We start from the raw sequence: 22,434 nt of genomic DNA on the forward strand, positions 1-22,434 counted from the left end.
GTTATTTTGTGATCAGCTCAGGCCAGTGTCATTGCAAGCTCCAGAAGAAGGTCTTCCTCGGTTGCGTTTTCCTGCCTCTACCCCTCACACCAGTGCTGGTTTTCATATAGGGAGCTAGCTTAGTTCACATGAACTTCTCTTTCCTTCCACCAGTCTCTCTTTCCAGTTATTACATGTGCTGTCTACATCCCCAAGGCTTTTCTTTTTTCTTTTTTTTCTTCCTTTCTTCATGTCCCAAACCAAGTAAGCTATTGTGGCTAATTCTGCACGAGTAAGTAAAATGGGAATAGGGCATGGGTTCAGGCACTGGTTCTCTAGCTTCTGTACTATTTAATTGCTTGCATGTTGCACAGTTTTGAGCACCATCTGATGCGGTACTAGACGGTATTGAGGGACAGTTTGCGGGGCAGCGTGTGATGGAGCGTTCACAGGAGGTGGTTTGGATGTGGACATGCTGCACTGGGAGGAAATAAAATTTAAACGTTGGGACATATTAGGTTATATCCCAAACGTAACTTCACTTTTGAAATGAGTGGCTCTGAGCTGACTCTTCCCACTCAGGAAGGAGATCTGGATGTTAAAACAGCTAGTTTCATGAAAACATCAACCTGGTGCTCTGTAGTAGTCAAAGCAAATTGAATGTCAGAAGAGAAGAAGTAGATACTAAAACAGATCAGCACTGTGAGACTATAAATCAATGGTTTGTCCACACCTTAAATATTATCTCCAGCTTCTTGTCTAACAAGTATCTGTTGGAACTGGAGAAGGTTTGGAGAATGGCAGTGAGGGTGGTCAGAGGTCTCGGTTGGCATTTGTACGAGGAACAGCTGAGTCTGCTGGGACTGTTCAGTCTGGAAAAGAGATGATGTAGGGGAGAGATGATGCTAGAGGTCTGCAGAATCCAAACTGGTTGGGAGGGAGATGGGTTGCTCACTGCCTCTGCTGGTACAAAAATGAAGGACCACCAAAAGAAGCAGATCTGAAATGAGCAAAGGTTTTTCACCCGGTGGACAACTGAGCTGTGGAAATCCTTGCCAAAAGATGCTGTGGATGCTAAACATTTATTTGAGTTTAAGGTGACACTGGATAAGTGCATGGAAGAAAAGTCCAGTGAAGGTCTTTAAATACACGAAAACACATCCATTTCAGGAAGTGCCCTGATCTGAAGGGAGGATGAGGGAATTCTTGGGAAGTATCTTATCTGCTCGTCCTGTTCTAATTTTTCTCTAGATGTATACTTATGGCCACTGGAGACAGGTTGGTGAACCTGTGGTCTGATCCAGTAGGGATGTTCTTGTATTCCTATCCAGTTTTAAGGAGGTGTTGTCTGTTTTTTCTCATCTTTCCTTACCCCACTTCCAAGACTGTGCTTCCTTCAGGGTAGTGTTTCCTTTTCCTATCTCACTTTGAGTGCTTTTGTCAATAGAAAAAATAATAAGCACGCTAATCCTTTGTCAAATCCTACAGTATTTTGCTTGCAAAGTGGAGTTGATTAGAGGCTAAGCAGAACACTGTGCATGCTGAATAGCCCTCTGCAAGACCTTAGTGAACGTTAGTGTGAAGAAACAGAAATACAACAGAAAATGAATGTCTCCAGCTGTGCAGTGGTGTGCTTTTTAATTGTTCTGTGCTGGAGGATGGAAAAACTGGTTTGGAATAATCTGGGGGTTTGACAGTGCTTTGCTCACCTTCTTTACAGCGTTCCCCCTTTTCTTCATAATATATTCCTGTAGAAGAAAATAATAACCATCTTGACAATTGTTCAAATTTCTTTTAAGAAAAATAGAGTGAGTACATAATTAGCATGGAAATTTAAAGTAGATTTAATAGTTTACTTTTGGATTATGGTAGCATTTTATTTTTTATGATTATGATCCATGGGAAGTTTGTCAAATGCTCCTCCATCTTCATAGCTTGTGAGATGAGAGAGCTGGGACAGGAAAACCTTGATTTGCTGTGTAGTTTATGTACTTTATACCAAAACATGTCATGGCATTGTGTCAGTCCTTGCTGTCACTTACTCCTACACAAGGATAATATTTGGCAAAAAGCACATGCTCCACTAATTTTCTGATTCCTAAGGTTAGGTTCCTAAGGAGCACCTATTTTTACTCCCATTTTAACACTGCCTTGTTTTAATTGGTGACACTTAACTGATGCCATCAATCTCCAAGCTGTGACAGTGACTGATCTGTGGCCTTGTCACCACTTTCCCTAAGAATTAACCAACTAGCCTCTAATTCTTGAATCAGCAGTAGCTGGTTAGTCCCTCTGGACTCCATAGCCATCAGCTCCTTGGTCAACAGCATTCAGTATTCGGAAGCTCTTTAGTCAGCCTGGCTTCAGTCTGCAGAAGCTCCCACGTCCTGAGTCCATGTCCAGCAGCACCTTGGTCGCCGTTCAGGGAACAGCTGTGAGCTCCTTAGTCAACGCTGCCCCAGTGCCCAGGAGCTAATTGCTCCCGCTGCTCCCAAATCCCTGAGCTCAGGAGTCGGCACCAGGCAACAGCCACGAGCGCCCGGCTCGGCGCCGCTTCCGTGCCCCCGCGCTCGCTCGGCGCCGGACCCCCCTTCCCCGCCGCCGGGCTCGGGGCTGCCCCAGCGGGACGCGGCGCCGTCCCTGTGCCCGGGGCAGCGGCTGCTTCCCGGCCGCGTCGCTCCCGCGGGGGCCCCGCACCGGGGCGGCGCCGGGCAGCAGCCGGCAGCTTTGGCCCGGGGCCTCGGCCCGAGCGGCAGCTCCGGTGCGGCCACAGCTCCTGCGGCTCTCGCTCCCGGCGGCGGCTCCGGCGGGCTCGGTCCCGGTCCCGGTCCCGGTCCTGGTCCCAGTCCTGGTCCCGGTGCGGCAGCTGCGGCCCCGCCGCTCCCGGCTCCCGCGGCGGGAAGGGAAGGGAAGGGAAGGGAAGGGAAGGGAAGGGAAGGGAAGGGAAGGGAAGGGAAGGGAAGGGAAGGGAAGGGAAGACGCGTCCCGGGAGCGCTCGCAGCCGCCCTCCCCGGAGCAGGGCCCCGGTGCTGCCCTCCCCGGCCGGGCCCCGCCGCCGCCCCGCGGCTCCCCCGTCCCCTCCCGGCGCGTCCCGGCCTCGGCGCGCGGCTCCCGGCGGGGGCGGCCCGGGCCTCCGGCTCCTCTGCCCCGCGCACAGACGCGGGCCGGCCCGGTTCTCCCGGTGCCCCCGCGGCAGAGCTAGTGCCCCGGCTGCCCCCCCCGGCCCCGGCCCTCCGCGGGACCCCGCTGCCCGCCGCTGCCTGCTCCTGCTGCCGCTGCCGCCGCTGCCCGGCCGGGCGGTGCCGCTTCGGGCTCCGGGGCCGCCGCGCACCTGCCGCCCCTCAGCGCCGCTCGCCCGCGCACGGCGGCGCCGCTTGGCGGCCGCGGGGGCGCTGCAGGGCCCGGGCAGCCCCCGCGCGGGCAGGAGCCGCAGCCGGGGCCGGGGCCGGGGCCGGGGCCGGGCGGCGTCACCCCGCGCCGGAGCCGCCCAGGGACCCCCGGCGCCCCCGGCCCGGGCCCTCCCCGAGCAGCGCGCGTTTGACAGGCGCCGGCGACAGGGCAGCGCCGCGGCGGCTCCCGGCCGCTTGCGCCGTCGCCCGGGGAAAAGCGGCCGCAGCCCCGGCGCCGCTGGTAGCTGAGCTCGGGAAAATTATCCACTGACCTGGCGACCTGCACTGCGGAAGGAGTTTGACTGGTTACGATTTAGGCCCGGAGCAGCTCTCCTGCCCGGAATCACAGAGGCGCAGCATGGCTGAGGCTGGCAGGCACCTCTGGAGATCATCTAGTCCAACCGCCTGCTCAAGCAGCGTCACCTACAGCGCCTTGCACAGGATCGCGTCCAGGCAGGTTTTGAGTATCTCCGGGGAAGGAGACTCCACAACCTCCCTGGGCAACCTGTGCCAGTGCCCTGTGTCACCCTCACAGGGAAGAAGTTTCTCCTCATGTTCAGATGGACCTGCCTGTGTTTCAGTTTGTGCCCGTTGCCTCTTGTGCTGTCGCTGGGCACCACTGAACAGAGTCTGGCCCCATCCTCTTGACACCCTCCCTTCAGATACTTGTAGACATTGATAAGATCTCCTCTCAGCCTTCTCTTCTCCAGGCTGAACAGGCCCAGCTCTCGCAGCCTTTCCTCATAAGAGAGATGATCCAATCCCCTAATCACCTTTGTAGCCCTTCGCTGGACTCGCTCCAGTAGTGCCACATCCCTCTTGCACTGGGGAGCCCAGAACTGGACGCAGGACTCCAGATGTGGCCTCACCAGGGCTGAGGAGAGGGGCAGGATCACCTCCCTCAGCCTGCTGGCAACACTCTGCCTAATGCACCCCAGGATCCCATTGGCCTTCTTGGCCACAAGGGCACATTGCTGCCTCATGGTCAACTTGGTGTCCACCAGCACTCCCAGCTCCTTCTCCGCAGAGCTGCTTTCCAGCAGGTCAACCCCCAACCTGGACTGGTGCAAGGGGTTATTCCTCCGTAGGTGCAGGAACCTGCACCTGCCTTTGCTGAACTTCAGGAGGTTCCTCTCTGCCCAGCTCTCCAGCCTGTCCAGGTCTCTCTGAATGGCAGCACAGCCCTCTGGGGTATCAGCCACTCCTCCCAGTTTGCTATCATCAGCACCAGAGGTGCCTCCTGGCACCGGAGGCTGGACTTTGTGAGGCTGGCTTGTGTGCCTTCCCACCCTCCCCTCTTCATGTCGAGCTCCCCAGGTCACTTGCGGAGTTCTTCTCTGGAAAGAAGAAAGCAAGCAGTGAAGTGACTCTTTTCAAGGCAGGTGTTTTTGTGGAAGAGCCAAGCAGTAGGAACACTGTCATAATACAGCTAAAGTCATTTTACTTTTGTAGACTGCACTTTCTAATTTACATCTAACAAATTAGCAGAGTGTGCTTTAAGGATTAGTAAAGTTCAGTCATGGAGTGTAACAGAAGAAGGTGCCAGCCAAGTCTGTAGATGTTTTGTCCTTTTATTGTTGACAGATCCCAATCATATGATGGAGATCTTCTGGGTACATGGCTCAGCCCATGCGAAGCTCTGTGACTTCGTTGGCTTTCCAGCTGCTGCTTATACACATTACGTATTCTTCATCAAATGGGTTTTCATCTGAAACATACTGCTTTATGGATGCTTAATAAATTAAGCTTCAGTATCCTTCTTGATTTGAAGACAGAAGATAAATAAAGAAGGGAAACTGAGGCAATATAACATTTTAGTTGCCTTTGTAGCCTTTACTTTTCTGTAACACAATCTCTTTTATGCCTAGCTTTGTTGCATCGCAGGGTTCTAGTTTTGACGTCAGAGAAAACATCGAGTTTCCTAACTGCAAGTTCAGAATGGAGCAGGTAGAAGAGCTGGATAGAGATTGTTTTCTGTATGTTTAAGATAGAAACAAATAATCCACACAGTGGCAACTCTGCGAAACCTGAGCACTTTGAATATACATTCCTTTTGGTATAGAGCATTAAGGTTCGGCACGGCATAAAAGAAGTGCTCAGGTTGTACGCATTTCACCTTCCCTCCACCAGCGTTCCCTCCTTGTGCTTACCATTACTTTTCTCAACAACCCTGTCTTAAGACTACACCAGGTAGCACACGCTAGCTCTTCTATGTCTAACTTCATGCTACAGCCTGAAAGATGCACTCCTGGCGGGGGACTTCTTGCACAGATTTTACCCGGAAATCCAGAAAACATTGCCTCTTTCGATCGTTGCTCTAGCATGTATCTAGCAAACATGTTCTGGCCCTGCTTAGCATGTCAGCTACTGGCCTAGGGGGGTGTTATTTGGGTCTTTTTTCTTTTTGATGAAGGTGTTTGAGGAGCTGCACAATGACCAGAAAGATATGATTTTTGACTCCTTGTCTCTTACTGGTGTCACTGAATGTTTAGGTTTAGCTTAAGAGAAAAATTTCTAGCCTCACTGAGCCTTGTGCACAACCGGAACCAAACAGAGGTCTCGTGTCCCTTTGTGCTCCTGGTGGCTTTTGCTGCTCTCGGCAAGAAGGAGTTCCTGACGCGCTCCCATATCCTGGCACTGGAAGCTGGACTTTGTGAGGATGGCTTGCGTGTCTTCCCACTCTGCGCTCCTCATGCTGAGAAGGAAAAAGCAGGCAACTGGAGAATACTGCCATTGCCCTCCCCCTTGAGAGACCCCAAACTGTGTGTCTGCCTGTTTCAATTACGGAGTCCCTCAGACCTGTTTACCAGGCCACCTGTGGACTTCAGGAGCTCACAGATGCAGTGTGACTTGAGGAAAAACTGTAGCCTCGACTCAGGCTGGCTCTGAGGCAGGGAGAGCAGCTTTCAAAAGAGACCTTTCTGAAGCTGAATAGCAGAGGGAGCAGGAGAGAGAGGCAAGCTGCCTCCTACCGCCTGGTCCTTCTCCATTCCCTTTTGTTCAGCTTCCTTGAGGCCTTCCCACTGTCCCCTGTGTTTCCCTTTCTCCTGTGCTGCAAGTAACAAGCCTTCCCAAGTTGGGTGTTTTCCCCTCCCGCATTGCCGGTGCTCTGGCTTAGTTCCGAGCAGAGCAGAAGAGGCTCAGCTAGGAGGAGCAGCTGTTGGAGAAGGAAGTGGAAGGTGTGCAGTGTAGCAGCTCTGGTGTGCTCAGAAGGGCTTGGGACCTTCAGGTGGCGCTTCTGAGCCGAGAAGATCGTAGAATCTCTGAGCACGGGTGCTGACTCAGGCTTGCCTTTTTGGACCTAGCTGCACGTCTCTCGGTAACTCTAGCTCCGGAGGGATACACTTCTTTGTGGCATGGTAACGTTTACCAAGATGGGTCTAGGTGTTTAGAATTGGGACCTTTTTGGCTGGTGGGAGTAGAGGGGTAAAGCGGAAACGTCAGTGTCCATGTTTAGTGTTGCTTGTATGAGTTTTGCACAGCTTTGGTGTTACAGTACCACAGCTACTAGAGGCCCGCATCCCGGGTGTTTTCAGCCACGTGCCTCTTAAGAGAAATCCCCAAGCAGGAACTCCTTGACTGGCTGGAGAGCTTCCCTTCTCCGGCTATTGCTGCTCTGTTCCTGATGGGAGTGGCGAATACGCAAGCTCTTTGCTTGCCTTTCTCTCGAGTAGTGTAAGCAAATCGTCTACTTCTTCCTTAACTCTTTTGGCTACGAGCATGGGGGTGCCCAACACTGGTGCAGGTAAAACCCTCACCTTTGTGCTGTGTCCTTTGAAGAGCTGGGACACTCGTGGTGTAGTCAACTGATGGCTTGCAGTCTTGGCAATAAGGTATTGGCCTGTAGGTGTCCCTCTCTAAGGCAGGAGTGACTGTTTGTGGCCCTGGTGATCAGGGGAACAGCACCTTTGGGAAGGGCAGGAAAGAGAACGGAAGGGCAGGGAGCTTCCTGCATTTTTCACACCTTCTGGTAGGGCTGGCATTCGTGGGCTGCGGTGGAGCAGCAGAGCTGAGCCTGCCCAGCCGCCTGCCCCTGGCTTTCCTAGCAGAAGCACGGACCCTGTGTCTTAAGCACAAGCTCTTCCAGGCAAAGTGCATTGATTACATTTCCTCTTGTCCATTCAAGGTGATGTTGAGTGATTTCTGAGTCACAAAAGCTTGGGGGCAGGGGAGGCAGGAAAGGTCTCAGAGGAAAGAATCAGTGGCCCAGAAGAATGTGCACAGGCAGGGAGGCATTTCTGTCTTTACTCATGGTTCGGCTTGCGCGTCCCCCGACTTCTACAATGACGCCGCAGGAGCGTGAAGGGCTCTCTTCTGCAAGACCGGCCATAACTAGCATGCAGGTGGGTTCCGTCCCTTCCCAGGTGTGGACGTGAATCGTCCGCCTGGACATGAGTTTAAGATGCCCGAGGTGCAAATACTTCTCCTCCTGCAGGACCCAAGTTTCCAGTGGCAAGTAGGTGGCTTTGGAATAAAGCGTGGACATGCAGGCGCTGGCACAGTATTTGTTTCTTCTCAGAGCTTGTTGCCTCCTTATTTGCAGAGTCCAAGGCTGCTCTTCAGCTCTGAGGCACTTTGCTGTGGGTTTAGTTAGACGTGAGGAGGCAAAGAACGCCTCTGCCTCTGGAGGCGGCTGGGAAAGAGGCTCTTGTTGAGTCTGCTCCGATTCACAGAGCTGGTCTGTGGGACTTTTTGGCATGACTCTGTTTCCCTCCTGTTCCTGGGAAGTGGCATTTACTTTACTGTCATTTCTCTGTGCCCAGTGAGCGCTTCTCTGACTCCAAGCCAGTGTGTTTCGGTGTTCTCCCTTTTGGACTCCTTTGAGACGAGGGGGCAGGTAACCAATCTCATTTTCCTCAGCCCGCAGTTTTCAGACTGCAAGCATCTCCCATTGTGAGGGCTTTGTTTTTTCTCAGAAGCAAGTTTGGTCTTTGTTCCTATTTCCCCCTGCCGGGAGGCATTTCTTGTGCTTTGCCGTGGAGCAGTTGTTTGCAGATAAAAGCTCCATTGCTCACCACCTTCCGTTTCGGCTGCACGTTAAACACCACCGTTGTTTAGCACGCTGGCCAGGCCCTTATAGCTGTTGCTGTCGGAAGGAGGCCAGCGTGGGCTTCTCTGGGTGTGTACCCCTGAGAAAGGGCAGTGTGTTGACAAAGACATGGTCTGGCTTCTGGCTGGAGGGATGGATGGAAGGAGCAGCTGGAGGGACTTTGTCCACTCCCTAGAGGTCGCGTTCTCTTTCTAGGATAGCTTTATTCCCCGTTCCCGAACCATATGAACACCCGGGATTTTAATCCTTTAAAGGAGGAATTACAGGCAGTAAGGTCAAGCTTGCTCTTTTCGTGTCAGTAGTCTGAAGAAGGAATACAAATACACTCTCATCACCAATGTTAGGGAATTTCTGCTCTTTGGCCAACCCGGGAAGTTATTTTCATTGACCCTGTTTCAAGTTGATGCAACACAAGATGTTGGAGGCAGTCTTCCTGCAAAGGTGTGAGGAATGAAGAACAGAGGAGCTTGTTGGTCTATCATTCAGCGCAGCGTATGGTTCTGTAACATCGCAGCATATGAAAAGGCAGCATTCCTTCTGTAGCAGTCTCGTGTGCTCATCTACAGCAGCACGATCAGTTTGGCAGCTGCCGAGAGAGAGGTCTTCCTCTCCCCAGACAACCGCCTAGTTCCAGAACGTTGAATATGCACATACTGGAGAATTATGCCATTGCTGGTTTTCTTGAGCCTACCCTTCTGCAACAGAGATACCCTCTTCTACAGGTGAGCAGCTGAGGCTGTCAGGATGACTTGCCCCTGTGTCTCTGCGGTGGCATGAGGAACGGAGCCTGGAACACCCGAGTCATGAACTGCCCGGTCCCGTCACAGCCATCCTCCATTTTGGTCTCAGTGTAATTAAGTAATGCAGATTATGCTACCTCTGTCTTTGAAGGCTCATTGCAAGAGGTCTGAGGAGAGTGAAAGAAGAAGCAACTGCGGATCTGTAGTCTTAGACTTTCTACCAAAGAGTGCATGCAGCATTCACTGTATTTTGGTCTCTTGGGGGACTGCAAGGGTCTTCTTCTCTTATGATGCTCCACAGGTTTTCAGCGCTGTCTGATCACACAGCCAGCATCGTCTTTGGCTCTGTTTTCAAGAAGTTCATTGCGCAAAGTTCTTTGGTCTTGCGTTACCAGCCAGTATTGCAGTTACCATCCAAGTTTAGTGGCTGTTTTGTGGGGTACTCCCTTTGGCAAAAAAAAAAAAAAAAGCCATTGCCAAGCTGGTTTGATGGCTATCACTGTCCTTTTGGTCTTTAACACACCATCTCTTTGAATTTTTTACAGAGCTTTCTAGGGTGCTGCATCAGCGTCACGTTCGGGCATCAGAAATGGTCCATTTCATTCATCAAATGCAGTATTACATCACATTTGAGGTACACTTTATCCACCCAGTTGGTTGCTTAAAAAAGAAGCTGGGACAAGTGTAAAAGTCATCCGTAGCAGGTAGTGAATTCAAACAAAAGCCCCCGAATGGTGTTTTTTTTGCTGCGATAACTCACCCATATTTTCCTTTCAGCTTGTAACAGTACAGTAGGTACAGGTTATTTACAGCAGCTATAATGGCGACTCTGTACCTTTTCAGCACGTGCACAGCATTTCCCAGCGCTTCTCTCCAGCAGTTTCCACCATAAGATCCATTTCTCTAGTGCCTACAGCTTTGCCAGGATATAGCTACCCTGGATGAAGTGCTGCATTGCCAAAAGAGTTCAGTTCACATGCAAGTTTGAGGGAAAACAGGTCAGAAGTGCTAAGGTCAGAAGATGCTGGTGGCTGTTGTTGGAGGCTGTACTGATCCCAAGCTATTGATGCAAGGACTTCAAGTTTGGGAGCAATTTGCCCTCTGGCTCCAAATATGGCATTTTTCCTGCCTGTGAAAAATTGTGCTCAATTCTTTAAGAATTGAGAGCCCAGAATAAATTGTCATTTGCACGTTCAGAAGAACTGCTAGAGGTTGGCGATTTAGCTTCTGTCTGCCTGGACTATATTCTGGCTCAGCCCCACCATGAATTTCCCAGGCAGGACCTCCCTGGCCAGCCTCCGTCATGTCTGAAGGTCACTGGGCGCTCTCCCTACGCATACGTCCACACTAGCATTTCAGCGGAGATCAGGAGCGAGCTCTTGAAGTGAGTCTTCCCACGCTCCCTACCTCCTGAGCTGCGCTCCATCCTGGGGAGAGCTCCCGCAGCCCCTTGGCTGGAGCTGAAGGGCAAGAGGGGCTGCAGGCCTGTGCCTCCTGGGTCCTGACTGCTGCCGGCTGGGCAGTTTATAGATATTTATTATGATATAATCGTTGGCTGCCTCCACGACCGGACCTAAATGCCCCCAGGTTTCGACCGGCTCCAGCTGGTTCCAGTGCAGGAGCAGGGAAGCACAGGCGGGGGGCCGGGGGGCCGGGGAGGCGGTTTTGCAGGGGGCTGGACGGCACCAGGCACAGCGGGTGGCAGCTGCTGCTTCGCCCACGGCTGCATCTGGGCCGCGGCCGTTGGCTGCTGGTGCCCAGGTGCCGGCGCAGTGCTGGGGGGCCGCGAGGGCCGCGGCGGGGGCGGCCGGGGCGGCCGGGGTGGGCGGCTGCCCGCGCGTGGCGGGTCCCCTTCTCTGGGGCGGCCGGGGCGGTTTTCCGGGGGCGAGGGGCGGCCGCTGGCGTTGGGTCCAGGTCTCCCGGGCGCCGGGGTGGGGGACCAGTTGTCCCGGCGTGAGAGGCGGCCGCTGGCGTCTGCGCCGGATCTCTGGGCTGCGCGGAGGTTCCTGCGGGGAGAGGTGGCTGTTCAGGACACGCAGGCTGTGGGTCCCAGGGCGCAGGAGAGCCTGGAGCTGCCGGGGCGCAGCAGCCCCGCGGTGTGGACGGGCTCCGAGGGCTGCTGCTTCGGGCCCCATCGGCCGCCTGGCTGGGCCAGGCCACAGCTGATGCAAGGGTGCCGGCGGAGCGGCGTGCAGCCCCCGTGGTGCCTGGCACCCTGCCTCCGAGTAGGAGCTGTGGGGTACCGAAAGCTACACGTAGAAAACAGGGCACACTTGCACCCACACAGCGCTGGTTTTGCTCCCCTGCACCGGCCACCCAAGCCTAGCGGCCTCTCAAGTTCTTCTTGGCCCGTACCACATTGACCTGCCTTCTCTGCACACGCTGGGAGGGGGATCGAACTCTGAGAAACAGCGGGGACTGAAGTACTGCACAGTATGCCAGAATCTGGGAGAACTGCCTAGTCTTACTTCTCAGCGCGCCTGACAAAGACCAATACTCAACTTGTAATATTTGACTGACAGCGACTACCCAGGGCATCCCCAAGGAAACAAGATCACAACTTCTGCTGCAATGACAGCTAGGCTGAGCAGCACATTTGGAATTAATGGCATTAGATAACAAGGTGATTTCTGTCGCCAAATTCCCTCATAGTGGACTGTAGCTATTGCAGTTCTTACTTTCTATGGCAATCTCGCCCTTCTTTGTTTCTCTTCCTGACTTGGCTTTGCCTTCGTCTGTGCCTGCGTCTTCTCTTTTAGCAACAGCGTCAGTATTAGGTAATACTGGCAACAGCAGGAATGGCTTTCAGCAAAGAATACTCATTGCTACGAACTAAGGGGCCAAATAGAAAATCTTACACCAGAAATCTCAGGAGAGCGCCGTCAACAGCTAACCTTGCCCTCCTGAAGACTACATCTGTAAACTCTTCCGTACTAATAGCAGCCGTCTAATACAGAATTTTAGGGGAAAAAAGCACACGCACCGTTTCCTCTTCCTCCGCAGCAAAATAACTAGGCAGCACAACACTGCTCCAGCCACAAGGATCCCCAAGGCTGCTTCAGTGCCTATCGCGCGATGCTTCCACACGTCTTTTGGCTCTGCAGCAGCTGCGCTTCTCTCACTCGCCAAAGCTGGAGGAAATTACATAAGGCCATATGTTACTGTGTTCTGAACTGCTGATAATCTCACAATGTGCTTGACATTCCCAGGAAATTTCCTTTTTCCCCTTTCTTAGCATCTCTGAAGGAGTGAAATCTCGGGGACTGCAACGCTTCCTTGGTTTCAGTAGCAGCAAAAAGTGCCCAAGTCACTGCAAATGAGCACGCTTTGGAGTCTCTCTTTAGCCTCTCAGCCTTGCTTACGTTCTGCGATGGCCATAATCCAGTTCTCCCAATTGGATGGGTTTGCTCCCCCTTTCTGGCGATCCTTTACATCCCACAATTCCTTTGGTGCTCTCTCGCCTTTCTGAGGCTCAAAAGTGCTGCTGCACGGAGGCATGCTCTGACCCTTTGGGACAAGTCGTCCCACTGAACAAGACTCATTAGGCCAGGCGGAGAGCACTCGGCGGTGCTCATCTGCTTTACCAATAACTCCTTTGAGTGACGTGGACAAAAGCCATCCCGGGTCCAGGGAGTGCCACTCCGACTCTTCCCTCCCCGGTCGGCACACTTGCCCCAAGGGGAAAGAGTCAGGCTCCCTTGGGCTCTGGCTTCCATAGCCAGTGACACCGGTATTCCTGGCTACACCGTGGGCCGGCTCCAGCTGAAATGGTGCTGGCTGCGCTCCCCAGCCCAGCAGCCAGGGCCGGCTCCTCTGGGGCGGCCGGCAGCAAAGGAGACACCTGAACCTGGCTCTCTCCCTTTGCCTTTTCTCCAACACAGGCACCACCTCCCCTTCCTCCGCCCTCCGCTCTTCCAAACACCACTTGTGTGCTCCACATCTTCAGAACAACTCTCTCACTTAGGCATCCCTGCAAGACTGCTCAGTACCTCGGTGCTTTGGAAAAAAGGAGTATTTCCTGTCGTGGAGGGCTTCCCCGGGCCATGACACACTTGGAAGCCCTGTCAAGAATCAGAGAGAGGTAAAGCCTCAGCACTGCTCAGGCACACAGCATGCAGAAGGACGGACGAGCTTCCCTCCAAACCCCTGCCCGACCGCTGAATCAGGGCATCGCTCGGGACCTCCTTTCACAGCAGGCATCCCACTCTGTGCTCCTTCTGTGCCTAGGGCCTCTGGGGACTCCCTGCAAGTTCTGAGATGCAGACACGGCAGGAGGTCGAGTCGATTAAGAGTTGTGGAGCCTGTGGAACCTGCACTCAATGTGGTTAAAACTGCCTCGTTCCCCAAATGGCAAAGCCCCGAAATCCCTGGGAGCTGCTTGGGGGGGGGGGAAGTGAGGCTGTCTAACAGGACCCACAAAGGTTGCTATGCACATCTCGGGCACACTAATTGCAATCATCTCCACACGCCAGAGACAAAAGTCATCTTCAGAAAGCCGCTCCTGGCTTGTTTCAGAACACTTCTGGCGCCCTCATACTTGAACATTTGGTTGCTGACATGCTGTGCAGTAGTGGGCCCCCGGGGAAGAGCCTGCAGACACACAGGGATTTGGAGTTCCTACACCAGATGACGATGGACAGCAAGTACCTGGCATGCCCGCTGCTTGAATTGCCTCTCCTTCTTCATCAGGGACTGCCGGAAAGGTCTCCTTCTCCAGGGTCTCCTGATGATTCTCTTTGGAAAGAAAGCAAGACAGCTTGATTAGAAGGAACTGTTCCTCATCCACTTCCTCACGGTATCTTCAGGAGGCAATACTTTTCAAAAGGCTTCAGGAAAAACCTCAGAAACAAAACCTGGCGTTTCAGGGCGGGCACCCGGTCACTAGCCCAAACAATGTGTCCTTTGTAGAGAAAAATCAAAGCGCGCAAAATCTTCCAGATAACCAATACGGGCAGCAACACCGGCTGTTTGGGTGGGGAGACGAGACAATTGCATGTGATCCTCTCGTTCCCATTCCACTTGGTGCCTTTTTGAGACTTGGCAAGAGAGATTTGGCATGATGAGCCTTGTTTCTCAGAAGGCCTTTTTCCCAGCCGAACCGGCTACAGCTTTTTCCTGCTCTCTTCGAAGGAAAGCATTCAATAAGGCTCATCACGCCAAATCCACCACACAGTACGCACAGCAGTCACATAGAGTGCACTGAGCCCCAAGCTCTTGCCGCTCTATATCCAGGGCGCTTTCACAAACATGGTGAAGAACACGCTCGTAGAAGAGACCCCGAACAAGCTCTGCAGCTTGCCAGCGCCTGCAAGGTGTGAAATGGTGCGTCACTGCGGCAAGGCTCTGCTCAATCCCTTTCTCCTGCGTAAGCTACAGCTTATCCATTCCTGTTTCTAAAACCTCGGGTTTACAATGATTGCGCTTAACACACAGTGAAATCTACCCACCAGCTGCTCTCTCCAAGTCCTTCAAGATTTCCTGGAGGACTTCAGAAGATCTCTGAGAAGGCTTTCCTGTTTGGGCCTTGTACTTTCTTCGCCAAGGACCTAAACAGAAAGGATTAAGCTGAATTTCACATGAACGAGACATGCACAAAGAAATGCTGCTTCTTTCAAGTAAACCAAAACAGTAGGAGAATAGTCACGACCCACCTGCACGATTCCCCAGAGTCTCTAAACCTGCATCCAGCTGAGAAGCTGCAGAGACATCCTCTACGGCCACATCTGTAACCAAAGAGACGAGCAGAGCTCTTTCCGTAGGCTGCTTCAGATTTGAATGGGAGTCAATGAGCATGGAATGTATCATTAGACCAAGGCACTTGTCCCGCCCTTCCACTCCTGAGTCTTCTGCAAACACTTATCGGGTACCTGCAAAGGCACCATGTGGCTACAAATCTGAGCATGCGGGGAAAGGATGCCCTGCAGTTCACACAAGCTGTAACCTCAACCCCAAAAACCTGCTGCCTTTGCTGTAGGCGCTGCAAGAAGCACAAGGCTGGAGGAGCCAGGCAGAACACCCACCGTACATCTCTGAAGCCCTCCCAAAGCCCACTCTGCTCCTCTGCAGGCATGAGCCTCGGCCAAGGAATTAAGCTACACGGCCCATGAATAAAACTCTCAAACAAAATGCTCATTCCAGGAAGTGAATAAATCTCCACCACTTACTCCTCGCATGCCCCTCAGGCTCAGAGATGGGATCCAGCTGAGCAACTGGAAGGCCACTGCCTGCAGGAACGCCTGTAAGCAAACACAGACAAGACAAGTTTTCATCACGTGGTGCCACATACTTCCGCAGAAGTGACTTGCCGTGAACTTCCGGAAGGGGAATGGGGGACACACATGTAGGTCGAGAGTCTCCCAGCTGCAGGAGGGCCAGGGGGACTTGTTGGCTGGGACCTGGCACCTCTCCAAATCCTCCTTCAAGGCGCTACCCGACAGCCCCCAAGCACCCCCAGGACAAACACCCGGCCCCTCGGTGCTTCCTTCTGCGGAGGTCTCTAACACACACCAGGGAAACCAGAACTTTACCAGCAGGCAAGCTGTAGAACCGGAGGACAACAAGGATCATTTACATTGCTCACGCACAGGAGACCGCGGGCCGGTGGAAGACCGAACCAGCGTTACCCCTAGTTGTTCTGCTGCCCTTTGGTCAGGGGATGTGTGCTGCAGACTTTGGCTTCCTCAGGAGGGCGCTACAGAGTGAGAAAAGAAAGGCCTATTTGTTCAGCTGACTGTCTGCTGACTACTCACCTCCAGGTTCAAATCCAGGGTCCAGAGGAGAAGACAAAGGTCCATCGCCTATGCCCACACCTGTAACCAAACACACATAGGAACAACTCCCATTACACAGATTTCCATATGCTTCTTCAGATTTGAATGGTAGTGAACGACGGCGGGGAACACAGAATCACAGCTAGGCACTTGTCTTGCCCTTCCACTCACGAGCATCTTGCAGACGCTCACCACGTGCGTGCCCAGGCACCGTATGGGTACCAATCTAAGCAGGCACAGAGCTGCCGCGGGAAAGCACACCCTGCAGTTCACACAAGCTGTAAACTCAACCCCAACAAGCCCGCTGGCTTTGCAGCAGGCTTTGGAAGCAGCACAAAGGCTCTGCAAGGCAAAGCACCCCGAGGCACATCTCTGAAGGCCTCCCGAGTCCCACTCTGCTCTTCCGTCTGTGCGAGCAGCAGCCAAGCACTTATTCAGTTACACTCCACACCAAGAAAAGTTGGAAACGGAAAAGCTTCTTCTGTGAAGTGAATGCATCTTGACTACCTACCCCGCGGATCCTCCCGAGGCTCGGGAAGAGGGTACAGCTGAAAATCTGGATAACCATTACCTACAGGCAGAGCAGAAAGCCAACACATAGGTGGCCAGTTTTCCTTACAAGCTGCTACCAGCTTCTTCACAAAGCAGGTGTAATGAATGGAAGGGGGGGGGGTCACGTCATGACATGGGACATATATGCAGGTCGAGAGTCTCAAAGCTGTGGAGGGGCAGAGACGACCTTTGGCCTGGCACCTGGCAGCTCTCAAAGTAAAGAAATGCTCACAACTTACCCCTGGGGCGCCCCCGCGGCTCTAAAGCCCTTGGACGACCTGAAGAGCAAGTATGAAGTACAATTTCATGTCAACAGAATAGTACAAAGTAAGTTCTTCTTCTTTCAGGGAAGTAAAAATGGACTACGTACCCCTGGGAAGACCCCGAGGCTCAGCAACAGGATGCAGCTGAGAAGCTGGATAAACGCCCACTACAGCCGCATCTGTAACCAAGCCGAGACGGGAACAGTTCTCATTAAGTATTTCCATAGACAACTGCTGATTTGAAGGGCGGTGAATGACGGGGAACATATAATTACACCATACTTCTGCTCCCGTGCACCTTGCAGACACCTAGCGGGTGTCTGCACTGGCACCGTATGGGCATAAATGTCAGCAGGCACAGAGCTGCTGGGGGAAGGGACGCCCTGGAGTTCACACAAGCTGTAAACTCAACCCCATCATGCCCCCGGGCTTTGCAGCAGCCACTGGCTCGGGGGCACTCGCCAACAGCGCTTTGCGAGCCAAAGCGGCCAGCGCAGATCTCGGAAGCCTTCCCCAGGTCACACAGGCAGGTCGAGAGCCTCACAACTGCAGAGGGGCCGGGGGCACCTGTTGGCTGCGACCTGGCAGCTCTCCAAACCCTCTGTCCAGGCGCTATACGACAGCCCCCAAGCGCCCCCGGCACAAACGCACGGGGCCCCTCGGTGCCTTCTTCCGGGGAGCTCTCAAACGCCCACCAAGGAAGCCAGGACTCTACAAACGGGGAAGCCTCAGCACCGCAGCGCAGGAAGGCTCATTTACACCGCGTGGGCACAAGAGCCCGCCGGCCCGCTGAAGGCCAAAGCGGCGCGAGGACATCCGTGCTTCCAGCCCTTCCAGGGAAGATGCCCCGACGACTCGCCTCCAGCCCGTCCGTGAGGCTCACCGCTGGCACCCGGCCAAGCGCCGCCATCGCCATCGCCCCCAGGCACCGCTGAAGCCACGCGCGGGGACAGCAGCTGCCGCCACACAGCGCCAGGCGCTGCTCCACGGACAGCTCCCGGCGCCGGCGCTGCCCCGCGCAGCGCCCCCAGCGCCCCCAGCCTCCCCGCGGCCCCACGAGCCTCGCGGAGCCGCTCCCGGCCCCCGACGCCGCCGCCGCCGCCGCGGCCCCGCAGCCCGGCAGCCGCCTCCCGCCGCCCCGGCCGCAGCCGCCCCGGCCGCTCGCCAGCCGGCCCCGCGGCCCCCAGGCTGCCGCGCCGCGCCGTGCGGGGGCGGCGGTGCCTCCGTCGCCGCCCGCCCTACCTGGGCCCGGCGCTGCCCGCGGAGCAGCCCGGCTGTCCCGGGCACGCAGGGCCGCCAGGAGGCCGAGCAGCAGCAGCAGGCGGCGGCCGGGGGCGGACGCCCCCCGCGCTCGCACCATGCTGCCCGGCGCCAGCAGCCGCCCCCCGCCGGCGCCCTCGAGCAACGCGCGCGCGGAGCGGCGTCTGCCGGGCGCAGCGCAACAACACGCCGCAACACGCCGCAGCGCAGCGCAACGCAACACAGCGCAGCGCAGCGCAGCGCAACGCGGGGCCCCTCTGTGAGCTCACGGGCGCCCTCCGCGCGCCTCCGCGGGGCGCCAGGGGCCGCGCACCCCCGCCGCGGCCCGCGCTCCCTCCGCGCGCCGGCGCCGCCCTGTGCGGGCAGCCCGGGCCTGCTGGCGGCCGCGGTTGCTGCTGCTGCTGCTGCTGCTGCCGCCCTCGAGGAGCCCCTCGGCGGCAGCCCGGCTCTCTGCCCGCACGCTCGGGCCCCTGCGCTCGCCTCGCTGCTCTGCAGCTCCGCGCCAGCGCCTGCTGCAGCCTCGCTCCCTGCTCTCCTGCCCGCCCCCCCTGCAGCCGCTTTGCTCCAGCCCCAGCTCTGCGCTTCGGCAGCTGGCCCGGGGGCAGCTGTGGAGAGGCGTGGGGGCTCCGGCGCCAAGCCTGTGCCCCAGCTCCCATCTCCCGTCAAGCTGCGTTCCGTTCTCCTGCTTTCTTGCTGGCACCGCTCCCTCTGTACGTTTGGCCTTAGCACGAACATTTCTAGCCTCGCTGAGCCTTGTGCACCGCCTGAAGCAACCAGAGCTCTCCTGGTGCTGTACATTTCCCTTAGTGCTCCTGGTGGCTTTGGTGCTCTCTCCCAGCAAGGAGGAGGTCCCGACGCTCTCACATATCACAGAATCGCAGAATCACAGAATGGTTGAGGTTGGAAGGGACCTCAGGAGAAGATCATCTAGTTCAACCCCCCCCTGCTCAGGCAGGGTCACCTACAGCACCTTGCACAGGATCGCGTCCAGGAGGGTTTGGAGTATCTCCAGAGAAGAAGACTCCACAACCTCTCTGGGCAACCTGTGCCAGTGTTCGGTCACCCTCACAGGGAAGAAGTTTCTCCTCATGTTCAGATGGACCTGCCTGTGTTTCAGTTTGTGCCCGTTGCCTCTTGTGCTGTCGCTGGGCACCACTGAACAGAGTCTGGCCCCATCCCCTTGACACCCTCCCTTCAGATACTTGTACACATTGATAAGATCTCCTCTCAGCCTTCTCCTCTCCAGGCTGAACAGGCCCAGCTCTCGCAGCCTTTCCTCATAAGAGAGATGCTCCAATCCCCTAATCACCTTTGTAGCCCTTCGCTGGACTCGCTCCAGTAGTGCCACATCCCTCTTGCACTGGGGAGCCCAGAACTGGACGCAGGACTCCAGATGTGGCCTCACCAGGGCTGAGGAGAGGGGCAGGATCACCTCCCTCAGCCTGCTGGCAACACTCTGCCTAATGCACCCCAGGATCCCATTGGCCTTCTTGGCCACAAGGGCACATTGCTGCCTCATGGTCAACTTGGTGTCCACCAGCACTCCCAGGTCCTTCTCCGCAGAGCTGCTCTCCAGCAGGTCAACCCCCAACCTGGACTGGTGCATGGGGTTATTCCTCCCCAGGTGCAGGACCCTGCGCTTGCCTGTGTTGAGCTTCAGGAGGTTCCTCTCCGCCCACCTCTCCAGCCTGTCCAGGTCCCTCGGAATGGCAGCACAGCCCTCTGGTGCATCGGCCACTCCTCCCAGTTTGGTGTCGTCAGCAAACTTGCTGAGGGTGCACTCTGTGCCTTCATCCAGGTCACTGATGAAGAGGTTGAACAAGGCTGGACCCAGTACTGACCCCGGGGGGACACTGCTACCTTCCTTGCTTCCTAGCTTCAAGGACAGCACCTGGGAACATGGCTATATCGGATCAGTCAGGAAAAACCAACAGCCAGCTGTAACCGAGAGTGAACTTTCTTCATTATAACAAACACCATTATAATGCTAAAACTCACCCCCACCAGGCTGAAGACCCCCAGCCGTGGGAGCCCCTTCCCCACCGGGCGTGCGGAAGTGAGAAGCGCAGCGGAAGCAACCCGCAACTAACTGAACCCGGCCTGTACCGGGGCAGGACAAGAGGCAGCTTCTGGCCGAGAAAACCCGTCCGGCCGGAGCGATGCCGAGCAGCCTGGCTGCTGCCTTTGGGGATTCACCCCCGGCGCCGACCGCGCGCAGCCGCGAAATGAACCCACGTCTCGGCTCCGTGGGCGCATTGACTCGTTGCAGCCCGGGCGACGAAGCCCCGATTTGGGACAACGCCGCCAGCAACGGCGCCCGCAGGGGCCGCGGCCGCCACGTGCCGCCTCGGGCAGAGCCGCGCCGCGCCGGTCACGCGGGGCACGAGCGGCCCCTTTGCGCCCTGCGGCGCCGCCACGCGGGACCCCGCGCACGGCGGCGCTTGGGGCAGATCCGCCGCGGCCCCGGGCGCCCCGCGAAGCCCCGCGCGGCTCCGTCCCGGCGGGGTTGGGGGGGGGGAGGGGGGCGACGATGCCCCGCGCCGCCGCCCGTCACCGGGCTGCAGCCAGCACGGAGCGACCCGCCCCGGCCCGCGCCCGCCCCCGCGCCGCCCCAGCCGCCCTCAGCCGGCCCCGGCCCCCGCGCCGCCCGCGGCAGGCAGAGCCGAGCCGAGCCGAGCCGAGCCGAGCCGAGCGCGGGGTCCCCGCGCCGCCGCCGGGGCCGGCGCGGCTGCAGCCCGGGACGGGGATGGCGGGCGCGGGGGGCGCAGCGCAGCGCCGGGGCCGGGGCCGGACAGGGGCTGGGGGAGCCCGGCTGCTCCCGGGGCTGGAAGCACGGCCTCATTCCTGGGAGTTTGGGCTCCAGAGCAGCGGCCGCGGGGGGCTTTGGGGGCTGGAGGAGGGAGGCAAGGTCGCTGCTTCCAGCTCTGCCGGGAGGGGCCGAATGCTGCGTTTTGGGGGCCCCAGGCTCCGCGTTCAAGCGGGTGCCGCAGGCCTGTGTTTCTGAGCTCAGCAGCAGGGCTGAAGCCCTGGGTTTGGGGTCGGAAACAGGCTTCGGGGGCTGTTTTGGGGGGTGGAGAGGGAGGCTCAGGCCTGCCTTTAGGGGCCCGAAACAGGGGCTTTTAGTTGGCTGCTCTGTGGTTGCAAACAGCAACTAAGGCCTGTGTTTGGGGGGCCTGAAAGGGAGGCTGAGGTGGCTGTTTCTAATCCTCAAAGCGGAGACCAAGTCGTATGTTGTCAGGTCCAGAAACAGAGGCTAAGGAGTCGCATGTTTCTGGGACTTGGCAGCGGAGGCGAGGTCAGCTGTTTTGGGCACTAAAAACAGAGGCCAGTGCTGTGTTTTGGGGCCACCGAGGGCAGCTTAGTCCCTGTTTTCAAGCACAAGAACAGGTGAATGAGTCCTGCATTTTGGGGGCCCAAAAGAGAGGCTAAACCCTGTGTTTTGGGGGCCACAAACGGAGGCTCACTTGGCTGTTTCTGTGGCTGAAAACACAGACTGAGTCCTGCGTTTTGGGGACTTGGAAACAGAGGCAAGTTTGGCTGTTTCCAGTCCCAAAGGGGAGGCTGAGGGGGCCCTTTTTGGGGTGGGGGGAGGCGGTGGGATGGGGGGGAGGGAGGGAGGGTGCGTGGACCCTCCCCGAAGGGGGGGGTCCATCCGCGAGTACCCCGAGGGCAGGGAGGCTGGCATGCACCAGGTCGAACCTCGCGTCTGAGATAGTTTCTGGCGCAAAAGTGGTTTTGGGGAGGAGGAAACACCAGGAGACACCATCTTCCAGGGCCAGTATTTATTCAACATTCATCCAAGACTTTCCCCACTAATTAACCAATTAGCTTAGAAGTATTGAATCAGTCCTGACCAGGGAGTCAATATCGATTCAATATTCACAAGCTAAATGCTCAATTAGTTCAAGGAGTCAACAGGGAGTGGACATATAGAAACCAATTAGTCAACATTCACCCAAGACTTTCAGCACTAAATAAACAATTAGCTTAGAGGTTTTGAAGCAACATGAACTAACTAGTCACTAGGGATTCCAGATGTGTAAGGTCATTAGTCATCCCTGAGCCAATGTCCCTGAGCTCATTACTCAGCCTTCACTGAATATTCATAAGGGAATTAGCCAACACTGATCCCATATCCATCAGCTAAGGCTTCAACACTGAAGCAACCTTCAGTGATGCCACCAAGCTCTGAGCTGCGATAGCAACTGATTTTTGGCCCTGTCAGTAATTAAACAGTGATTAACCAGTTGGCTCTTGGATCAGTGTGAGCTCATCAGTGCAGGCTGATGCCATGTGCACAAGCTCATCACTTCGCACCAGCTGTTGTGCCCGAGCAGCGGCTCTGTTGTGCCTGCGGCTCCGTCCGGCGCTCGCTCCTGGCAGTGGCTCCGTCCCTCCGTCCCGCTCCCGGCGGCAGCTCCGTCCCTCCGT

Source organism: Apteryx mantelli, chromosome 3 (assembly GCF_036417845.1).
Source record: "Apteryx mantelli isolate bAptMan1 chromosome 3, bAptMan1.hap1, whole genome shotgun sequence".
Taxonomy (NCBI): domain Eukaryota; kingdom Metazoa; phylum Chordata; class Aves; order Apterygiformes; family Apterygidae; genus Apteryx; species Apteryx mantelli.